Genomic DNA, 12,316 nt, shown 5'->3' on the forward strand with positions numbered 1-12,316 from the left:
TTCCAGGAATAAAACACATGCTCATGGCATATAATCCTCTTAATATGCTGCAAAATTTGATTTCCTGGTATTTTGTTGAGGATTTTTTACTTATTTTTAATTTTTTAAATTTATTTTTTAATTTTGGCTGCACTAAGCAGCATGCAAGATCTTAACTCTCCATCCAGGGATGAAACCCACGCCCCCTGAAGTGGAAGCACAGAGTCTTAATCACTGGACCTCCAGGAAAGTTCAAGTTGAGGATTTTTTAAATCATTACTTAACAGTTTTATTTTTATGTGTCTCAGCATGGGTATCTGAGTTATCCTGCTTGGAGTTTGCTGAGCTTCTTTTATTTACGTATTCAGATTTTAAAAATCAATTTTGGGATGTTTTCAGCCATTATTTCTTCAAGTAATCCTCTGCCCCTTTCTCTCTCTCTTCTCTTTCTGGGACATCCATGATGTGTATATTTGTCTACCTGATTGCGTTCTGTAAGTTCCTTAAACTCTGCTCACTTTTCTTCATTCTTTTTTTCTTTTCGTTTCTCAGACTCAATAATTTCAAATGACCTATCTTCAAGTTTGCTGATTCTTTATTCTGCCTCTTCGAGTCTGCTGTTGAAGCTCTCTAGTGAATTTTTCAATTCAATTATGTTATTTTTTAGTTCTACAATTTCTGTTCAGTTCCTTTTTATAAGTTTTATAGTTTTTAATATTTTTATTTTATTCATATATCATTTTCCTGAGTTCCTTTCATTATTTATATATTTCTTTAGCTCTTTGAGCATATTTAAGACAGTTTTTTTAGAGACTTTACCTATTGAATCTGATTCCTGTATCTCTTCAGGGAAGGTGTCAGATAATTTATTTTCTTCCTTCAAATGGGCAATATTTTCCTATTTCTTTGTATGTCTTTTGATTTTTATTGTCATTGAAAGTTGGGCATTAAAAAAAAAAACAGCTGCTTCTCTCAGCCTTGGTGGACTAACTCTATGCTGAGATAGTTCTTCACTAATTACCTTGGTGTGGTGTGATCCTTGCAAACAGCCAGAAGTTAAAGTCTTCTGAAAACTTTTCTGAGCATACATTTTGCCTGGGCCTGTGTGATTCTTTGATTTCCCTGTGTTACATGGCTTCTTTTGAATGTTTAATTTCCCAGATAGTCTCCTTTTAACTTTTTCTGAGTTCCTTAGTTGGTCTCTGGTGTGTTTCCACCTGCAGTCTCTTCCCCCAGGTGTCTGTGGGTCTTATTTTCCCTGTACCTTTCCTGAGCAGTGCCTGCTGCTTCTTCCCACCTGATATCTGAGTTAGGTGAAATGGGGACAATTCTTTCAACTATCCCTCACACTGGTTAGAATGTTGAAAACATGGTCTGTTCTACTCCCTCCTGTTTGAGGGAGTAAATTGGGAACTGAGTTGTTGTCTCCACCTGAACAATACTTTGCCATGCTAGGGAGAGTGTGGGACATGGGTGAGTAAAAATGCCATAAAATTTCCTGCCATTGTTAATGTGGATTTTTCTTAATTGGGTGTTTTTTGGTTGCCAAAGACCTTTGACTGTTCATCAGAGTTCCTATGAGGTTATTTTACCCAGTTTTGTTATTCTTGATATTTTGATGGAGAAAAAAGATCCTGGGGCTTCCTAGTCCATCATTTTATGATATCATTCTTGTTTCTCATCTTTGACTTTTGGAGTCCACACAGTTTGATTCAAGCCTCAAATTCACATGAGGGCTATCTTGTGTTTAAGGATCCTCAGAGCATGTTTTTTCTTTCCTCAAAAAGCCAAGTTCAAGTTAATCAGGTGTTTTAAACTGCTTCTTTTAGTGAGAAATTAATCTTTTTTTCTTATTTAATCAAACTGAGGGTATGGCTCTTAAGATATACCTTCTTTATATGAGGCCCTCAATTCAACTTTCTACCTTGCTTTATTCCTAGATTCTGTCTCTTCTCCTCTGCTTCTGACCCATGAAAACAAGAAATTGACAGATGACACAAGAACAATGCTTGGCTTCAATATAGTTTTGGTGATTCATGTTTCCTCAGTAATTTTATCCTCTAACCATGTCCTTTACATTCCTAACATTTGTACAATACATTTAGCTGTTTAAAAATATTTTTTATCCAGATTTTTGGATATTTTGTAAAAGGAGATGTTTTCTAAAACATGTAATCCACCATATTGTTACACTCGTAAATCCTTCATGACTCACTTTTAACAGTTGTTCTTTACAGGCCATAAAAATAACTGTGATGATCTTATCTCCTGTAGTTCTTCTCTAAACAATGTATTAATTTACATAGCATCAAGGGATCAGTCTTTGATAATGAACATTTCCACATTTTGGTTAATAAGATATAGGTTCTAAAAATTCTAATTTGTGAACATTTTATAAATATTGGAAGCATGCAGAAAATGTTTAACTCGTTGATTAAAAACAGTGCATGTTACATCACTGGTCTGATTATCAAAGATCAGCTGTTGAACTTGTAGCCATTCTTCAATTGTACTTTCCAAATGTCTCTTCCTTTGGAAATTATTTCTGGGGAGAAAAAGGAGAATTCTGCAGATATAGAGTGGGATATCAATACAGAGACATTTGGTATACAATTGCAGATAGAAAGGAACAGATAGGACGAGGAAAAACTACAAGAAAAAGATGCTAAGGGCTGGGCAGATAAGGTGACATAAGTCCTGAAGATGAATAGGAAATAATGAGTAAAATGGAAGAAATGAAGGGTCAAACAGAAAAGGTAAAAGGAAATAAAACTGGGTAAAACTGATGAAGGCCGAAGGTCTGTCTTAAAAATCCTCTCTATCTTTACAGGCCTCCAGTGGAAGTTAAGAAATCACTTCTCAAGGTTGATAATATATCCTGTTACTATAATTCACAGTCTATTTCACTAATTTTATATATTTTTAAATTTATTTAACTCTCTATACCTTTCTATCTTATCTATCTATCATCTATCTATCTATCTATCTATCATCTATCTATTTTGCCAAGAGGTGGCTCTGTTTCTCCCATAGAGTAAAATTCAGGACCTTTATAATATAAATTTTCTGATTAGAAGCTATTTTGTTTCTGATTTACATTTATGTTCCCAGTAGTTAAGAGTCCTAGAATTCTGACCTAGGATAAATGTAGACCTGCTAATTTGGAAAATGGAAAACAAACACCAGATTTGTTACTAAGTGCTTCCATTATCACTATGACAAGCTTACAGCTCTTTAAATTTCCATCTCTTTGCCCTGATATTTATTGTTCTTTATTCAGAAGCTTTCTATTCTGAGTTAAAATTCTCCTTTAGGTGCATTAACCAAACTCTCACCTCAAGAAACTAAACCTTTCTCCTTGGATTGTAAGCCATTCATGAATACCTGAATTCCATGATCAAGCCAATGGCTACACAGTCTACTCAAACTAGACTTCCTAGTTGAGAATGAGAGCATGAGAATCTCTTTTTTCTTATCCTTAGGCCAAAAACTCTATTGCATTAGTATCAACAGCATGCCAAGTCTATCTCCTTAATCCTCCCCTGAAAAGACCAAGTTTTCACTGGGCCTGGGATATTTTTTTATTATATCACCTTTCCATAAAAGAACATAAAGACAGTAGTCGTTGGTTGTGGAATTTGTGAGACATCTTAAAAGTGAAAACTCAATTTATGAATTTCATAAGCCCATATATAACAGTTTCCTTATAAGTATATAAGGTCTATTATAAGTACTGCATCTACCAATTTTTGTCTCTGGCTTAACCTGAATCATGAATTGTAAAAGCAGTAGAATAATGAAAATAAAACTATATTACCACAAAAGATATTGTCTTTGACACTTTTTCTTATTCCATTAACAGCTTGTCAATTTTTAATGTTAATTAGACTTATTGATCTCTATTTTATATTTTAATAGTTTTTTTTTTTTTCATGTAGCACAATTTGGAGCATATTGAACCTTCCATGTGTACCAGGTCTTTCTTTTCTGTACTTACTAAAGCACTGACCATGGTTAAGTTTTATAAGAAGTTGCAAATTGATGAGCAACTTTTAAAGATAAGCATATTTATGGAATGATACATCATTTTTGAAAAATCTCAGCTTCATTTCCAAAAGCTTTTTAAAATGAATGATTCACACACCAAAGCCAGTAGTTTCATTAAAGAGTGAGGTTAGAAAGGATAACAAAGTACAAATTGATTCTGTAACAATGTCCGTTCTAGAATTTGAGTTCAATAGTCCAAAATTTTAAACTCCTTAATCACCCTTTTACTGTTTCAATTTTACATCTTCTTGTCATTTTCTCTTTACTCTGCTATTCTGCTTCTGACTTTAAAAACATATTACTGACAGTTTGCCACTTTTACCAAATATATGATATGAGGTATGAAAATTCAAATTATACAGTTTAGTTATTTAATGTTTTTAGCCTTGAGTAATACTTGGAAAAAGTTATGGGTAATAATGAAATTATTTATTTTACTTTTCTGATATTGACTTTAAATTAATTAGGCATCTATAACTTGCAAATAATTAATTAATCTCTTTCAACAATGGGTATTAAGCACAGTTCCAATATATAGCATGCAATAAAAATTGATGAAGAGAATAATCTGTGATTCCATGTGATAGGTGATAAAATCATATTGGCCCAATCAAATCAAATTATTGATCAATTTGTTGTGATGTAACAGAGAAATTCTTCTAGCCATATGATCATTAGATGCTTAAGTCATCTTTGGGTATATCTTTTAAACATTTCAGCTTGAAAAAGTCTTTTTCTTTCTTCCAGGTTTATTGATATATAATTGGCATACAGCACTGTATAAGTTTACAGTGTACAGCATAATAATTTGACTTGCATACATTATGAACTGAAGACCACAATAAGTTTAGCGAACATCCATCATCTCAGGTTGATACAGATTTAAAGAAATAGAAAAAAATGTTTTTCCTTGTTATAAGAACCCTTAGCATTTATTCTCTTAACAACTTTTATATATAACATACAGCAGTGTTAATTATATTTATCATATTGTACATTGCATCCCTAGTACTTATTTATCTTATAACTGGAAGTTTCTACCTTTCAGCTGCCTTCATCCAATTTCCCCTACCCCTTCTCCTACCTCTGGTAACCACAAATCGGATCTATTTTTCTATGAGTTTGTTTGTTCCAGGTATACAACATAGTGATTCAATATTTCTATACATTGCAAAATGACCATCATAATAATTTTAGTTACCAATCTGTCACCATATGAAGATACTATATAATAATTGACTATATTCGCCACAATCTACAGTAGACATCTATTTTTTGCTCAATACCCTTTTGTTAAAACAAATATCTAGCTGTTTCTTTGAGAACTATCCTCTTCTTTACTCTCAATCCATATGGTCTGTATAAGATTGAGACCATCCCAGACCTCCAAGGTTACACCCTGATTAGCCTAAACCATTTCTCTGTTCTCAGTCATCACTTTAAGGATGGATACCTTTTCTACTGTAGCCAGTCATATGCAATTAAAGTTTTGCTGATATTTTTGGAAAAGAGGCTGTTATTCCTTTTGCTTGGATAGAAAACTGAGATGATGTATGCACTGCATTGTCACTACTTTCTGACTTCATAGAGTGTGAGTATGAAGCCAACCCAGCTGAAGAGTCATAACATAGAGGTGAACTGAGACTGAGTCCTGATAACATCATTTAACCCTAAATATAGCTGTTCCTGAAGGCAGTTTTGCCCTTGGAGTTTTCATTTGTTAAGCAACCTATATATTACTTTCTATCTCTCAGAAAGACTTCACTGACTCTAAAAGATCAAATATAAATGAACAGGTAAAGTGAGAGTAAATAGACAAAGTTCCCCAAACTTGGAACATGTTACCATCTTTTTCAGGTCCTCTTAAAGTCTAAGACTTCAATAAATGTTACTCTGGAGTAAAGATGAGCACAGGCGTTAGATTTTACATCCTTAATACACCAATATGTGGATTCTTTGAAAGTAGTTTTTATTTGATAAACTCTTTGCATCTCTTTGTCTAAGCTAGCTATAAAAGTGTTTATTACATTATATTTTAATAAAATACTTCATTAATGTAAATTCTATATTTTGTCCCCAATATTTGTTTTAATAATAACAATATTAGTAATAATAACAGCTACTATGTATCATGTGTTTATGTGCCAAGCATTATGCTAAGTGAAAGGTACACAATTAATTATTTTAATTGAGAACACATATCTGTAAACTAAGCATTGTAATATCGATTTTATAGATGTGGAAACTGAGGGTCAGAAATTTTAAATAATTTACCTCAGATAACATAGCTGATAACTAGCAGAGTAAGATTTAAACTTTCTGTCTGACTCCACATCTAGGGCTTTAACTATTATGCCATTGAACTCCAAAATCTGTACTCTTAAACACTGTTCAAAACTATCTTAAAACCAAATGATGAAAATAAAACAAGGAAATAAAACACTATGGATCCAAGAAGAGGAGAGGAAAGATAGATAATAATGATGAACCAGAATATCAAGTGAAGAGATTGAATAATAAAATACTTTCAATAACAAAAAATCCATTAAAATAGGCACAGGAACTAAATAGACACCTTTCCAAGGAAGACATACAAATGATCAACAGGTACATGAAAAGATGCTTAACACCACTAATCATCAGGGAAATGTAGACCAAAACTACAATGAGACATCGCCTCACACCTATTAGAATGGTTGTTATCATCAAGACAACAGATAATGAGTATTGGTGAGAATGTGAAGAATAGGGAGCCCCATATAATGTTGGTGGGAAAGTAAATTGGTGCAGCCACTATGGAGAACAGTATGGAGTTTTCTTAAAAAATTAAAAATAAAACTACCATATGATCCAGCAATTCTACTTCTAGGTATATATCCAAAGGAAATGAAAAATAAGATATCAAAGAGATGTCTGCATTCCAATGTTTTCTGCAGTATTATTCACAATAGGCAAGTTATGGAAAAAACCTAAGTGCCCATCAACAAGTGAATGGATAAAGAAGATGTGATACACACATACACACACACACACACACACAGACACACACACACACACAATGAAATATTATTCAGCCATGTAAAATAAAGAAATCCTGCCATTTGAAACAACATGGATGGCCTTGAGGACATTATGTTCAGTGAGATAACTCAGACAGAGGAAGACAAATATTGTATGATATCACTCATATATTAAATCTGAAAAGCCAAATTCAAAAAAGCAGTGTAAAATGGTGGTTGCCAGGGACTGGAGGGTGGGGAAATTGGAGACATGTCGCTTAAGTGTACAAACTTACAATGTGTAGTAAATAAGTTCTAGCGATCTAATGCACAATACAGTGCATATTGACAATAATATTGCATTATAATCATCAAAATTGCAAAGAGATGAGATCTTAAGTATTACAACCACAAAAAATTAAATAACTATGTGATGTGATAAAAGTGCTATTACTACAATGGCAATCATATTACAATATAAAAATGTATCAAATCAACATGTTGTATACCTTAAATTCACTTTTATATATTAAATATGTTTTAATTTAAAAAATCTTCAGTGTATAATAAGAGAAATAAAGTATAATTCAAGTAAAACTTGGTGTTCTACATTTTAGATACAAAATACAACATAGAAAATACCTAGGGTTATATACAAGTGCATAAAATAGCCCAAGTTCAGAATCAGATGTTAAAATAAAAGTTAAAGTAAAATAGTCAATATTCTTATAAAACATGACAGATTTTGCTCAAGAGTTACCTAGGGAGATAACACATTTTGGCGACATATGTTAGGCTGTGCACAAAGAACCAACACTTACAATAAAATACAACTCTCTTAAAAATAAGCTATGCTAGATCCCCCCATGAGACTTTTAAAGATTCTGTTACTGAATTTGCATACCACTTGACAATATTTTTAAATTAAAAAATCAAGACTTTTAAAATGTGATTTTCAATTTGGTCAGTACAAGTTTGCATGACAGCAAAGACAGGATTTACAGTTTCAATGATTTTTACATACTGATTAAAGTCATAGCAATGTCAGATAGTAGAACATGTTGATGACAAAATAATTCTACAATATGTTTTTCTTCTTGGAAATAAAGGTAGAATCATTTAGATGTAGCTAGTTTACTGCCTCAAAATCTGGCTCTGTAACTTCTTGTGAATTTTTCTTTTTCTCTCTGTTCATCAATGCCTCATAATCTATGTTCTGTGATACTTCAAGGCATAATCTAGTCTAACAATAAAATTAAAGTGGGCTGATAAATCTGAAAAAAATGGATATCATATAGGAGACCTCAATAGAAGAACCCTTCTTAAAAGATTCCCAATAGTAATTCAGACTTGACCATTTTCATAAAACTTGGTGAACTTAGCCTGAGTTTGCCTGAGTTTGATCTATTGACCAAGAAGTAAACTGAATCAGAATGGGCTATATGTACTTGAAGGTGCAAAGAGAGAATATGGCTCCAATTTGTTATTAAGTTAAATTTGAAATTAAAAATTGCCAAATAGTAGAAAATGGTCAATGTTTTATGAGACCTGAGTTAGGATATAATATGTGGCATCTTGAGTGGCTTCAACAAAGACAATTGTAACCCATATTCATTTCCAAACCAAGGCTCATTCAGATCAATTTCACCATGATAATCATTCAGGGAAAGATTGAGTTCTTTGAGTGACCACAATACACAGAAGATGAAATTGTTATTCATTAACTGGGAGGTCATAATGATATTTCAAAAGAATGTTGAACCATAATTTGAAAAGTTCATTCTTCAGGAGCCCTTGAGGAGTTGGAATCCCTAAATGACATTGATAGGGATAGACAGAGAAGCAGGCTACCTCTAGGTGAGTGTGGACTCATGGTAGCCAAAAGAAGAAAATGTTTCAGAAAGGTAAATTAAGTTGAGGACTGATAAGTGGTCCTTAGTTTAGAGGATACAGATATTATTGATGATCTCAGCAAGAACAGTTTTGTGAAGTGATGAGGGACTGTGGAAGCCAGATTAGAAAAGGATGATATAAAAGTGGAGAAATGGAAATAGCTTTGAACTCTGTCTCTACCACTGACACTTAGACATTTGATCACTCAGCTGCCATTTCCCTATCCCTTTCTAGAGGATAAGAATTCATATTCACTACATATAAGAAACATTAAAGAGCACACTTAGCACATTGATTTCACATGCTAAGAAATCAACTTTGTGGTTTAAGAAACCTACCCTTCACCCAAGATGTACATATATTATTTAAAAAGTGTGATTTTTACCAAGTTTGCCCTGCACTTTCAAGGGAGGAATTAACATGCACTTTTATCTCACCAGTCACCCAGTAAACTCTATCCTCAAAAACGTTGTGAGAATACTTGTCAAATGACTTAATGAACTCTTGATATAGTGTGTATAGAAATCCCTGAATTTAAGGACCTCTCAGAGAGAAGACAGTGATAGTTTTTTTGTTTTGCTTTGTATTGTTTCATTTTTTACAGTAATATATCTTTTAAAAGATATTTAATGTCAGGGTGAGATGCTTGAGCTCAACATGAGGTGCAGATGCAATCAAGATGGTACAATGAAAATAAATATTTCCTCTGAATTCAAAATTAGTGAAGCAGTAGATTCCTGGACAAACTGTAATTTCCCCCTTTAAAACTGAGGAAAGCTGCCATAAGACATATTGCTCTAATTTTGACCCAAGATACATTACAGGGTAAATCAGTGTCTCAAATGCAATGAGGCTTTCAGCACATCTCAAGATAGGTCCAAAGACAGGTAATGTAAGGTGCAGGATACAAAGGTGTTTTGCAATATGGTAGATAAGGACCTTAAAGGGGGAAAATGTGCAGGTCAAGCAAGTCCTGAAGTTTCACATTTTACACTACCATAGATTGCAATATGATCAAAATCATGAGGTGGTGGGTCTTCTGTGGACCTCTGCTAACACCTGCAACTGTGGATTATGATCACATTTGGTAGGGCCAAGGCCAGAGCCAGGGCCAATCAGGTACAGTTCTTAGCAAGCTGCTCTTGTGAAATAAATGCATAGCAGTAACATCTGGACACAGCCTGGAGAAAATCCATTTGTTATAAAGAACAGGTTATTTATACGTGTGTTGTTTTGTTTATTTTTGTCTGTGTTTACTCGCAGATATATCAAAATCCATTATAATAAAAGTGATTATTTTATTTGGAAAACAAAACAAAAGCAAATTAAAAATAAGCAAATATCGAAATCAATTGCATGTCTGACAGGTAATAAAAGAAGAAAAAGTAGTCTTTACTGACTTGTTTTTGACTCTACGGACTATGTTGTTATTGTAGAGCATAGGAACGTTGCTGTCAAAGAAGAGTTATAAAAGATTTGATTGACATCTTCAAAGTTACAAAGGTAGGTAATACAATCTTGTCAGGCTCTCCTTTTAGTTCTGTGCAGTAATATGAAAATCAAGGTGTCATTTGAAATTAATGGCTGTCAAATTTGGATATAATTTAAAAATTACTATTGCTGTGGTCAATATGAAGCAGGTTGCAGGACTGAGGAAGGTCACAGAGGCCAATTCTGTAGTCATTTCTGAGAAGGGCCTCATCATTTTATGACCACTAATAAAGTTTGTGGATTTCATGCAAGCTAAGCTAATGAAGAAGGTAGTCAAAGCCATGCTTCAGTGTCTAAAATAGCTGTCTGCCATATGTTAAAGGAATAATTTCATTTTCACCTTGCACCATTAACTCAGACAAAAAGATTATTTTCTCCATCTGGGAGATTCTAACCTAGGCACTGTGGTGCATTGAGTCATCATATGACTTCATTTATGGCATTAATAGAGATCCTTCACATTTGTATAGTAATTAACAGTTTTTAAAATATTTTATATTCAATTATCCATTTATTTCTCATAATATTCCAAAGTAATGATAATCCCATGGGATATTATTCTTACCTCTTGTTTATTTATTTTTTAATTTTTAAAGATTTTTTTTGATGTGAACCATTTTTAAAGTCTTTATTGAATTTGTTATAATATTGCTTCTGTTTTCATGTTTTGGCTTTTGTCTGTGAGGCATGTGGGATCTTAGCTCCCTAACCAGGGATCAAACCCGAACCCACTGCATTGGAAGATGAAGTCTTAACCATGGGGCCACCAGGGAAGTCTCTCATTTATTTTTTAACATGAATATAATCTAAGCCAGACATTTCCTAGAACTCAGCTAAAGTCCTTCATTATTGATAGCTGTAAAATCACAGCACAGGGTTAAGGAGGCCAAGGAATCTCACTGATATTGGTCTCAGTTTTCTTATCAGTAGAATGAAAATGATGATCCTTAAGTTACACCCAGCTCTAATGTTACAGAAAGCTATAAGTCTAGGTTACTTTTAAGGGCAACCTCATTTCAACATTAAATCCTTCCAGCCTGAAAGTTTAATAGCCCTCCACCATCCTTGTAATGCTGAGGAAAATGTACATGCACTGTTAGGAGTTGAGATGCACATTTTTTCACTAATGTGTTTTACCCCTTAGCAGGTAGACTGTCAATCTCATGCAGATTCAGACCAGTTTTCCTTTTCTTTTTTCACTTGATGCTATTCTCTGTTAAAAATAAAATCTTATATGGAAAGCTGATATATTAACACCATGCTTAAATTTCATAGTACTATGAACTTAGGTGTGTTAAGTATGTAATATATTTTTCAAAACTTAAAATTAATTTCTACTGGAGCCTCCATTTGTTTGAAGCAGAAATAGTTATCAATTTACTTTCATACAAACTCAGTCACTTTTACTATTTTTCTCAGTCATTTTAATTTGAATGTGATCAAATTCATGGTATCACTGTCGCCCCTTCTTTCTCCCTGTGGTATATTCTAAGTTTACATTAGAAGCTTATATAAATGCCACATTGACCTTACTCTAGATATTGATTTGTCTTGATTTTATGATATGCAACTACTTCTAATACTGGGTTACGTTCTTTTGCTTGTTAGCATCATTTTGACATAATGGTGTCCTTATCTGACTCCTTGCTGGATTATCCACTCTTGACCTCAGATATAGCCTTCTCTCATACCACCCGAAGGTCCCCTGTATGTCAGCTGACTTTCTCTCCTCCTCAGCTAACTACTGCACCTGCCTCCTGGGAACTATAGGATATCTGTATATTTAACCACTCCAGAGCTTCAGAAAATCCAAGGAACTATCTCTGATACTCCAATTGTTTGACATGTCATACTATCAATTCTTATAATGTGATGTGTTCAAAGTAATACTTTTCTATGAGTCTTGC

The sequence above is a fragment of the Phocoena phocoena genome, chromosome X (genome assembly GCF_963924675.1).
Source record: "Phocoena phocoena chromosome X, mPhoPho1.1, whole genome shotgun sequence".
NCBI lineage: Eukaryota > Metazoa > Chordata > Mammalia > Artiodactyla > Phocoenidae > Phocoena > Phocoena phocoena.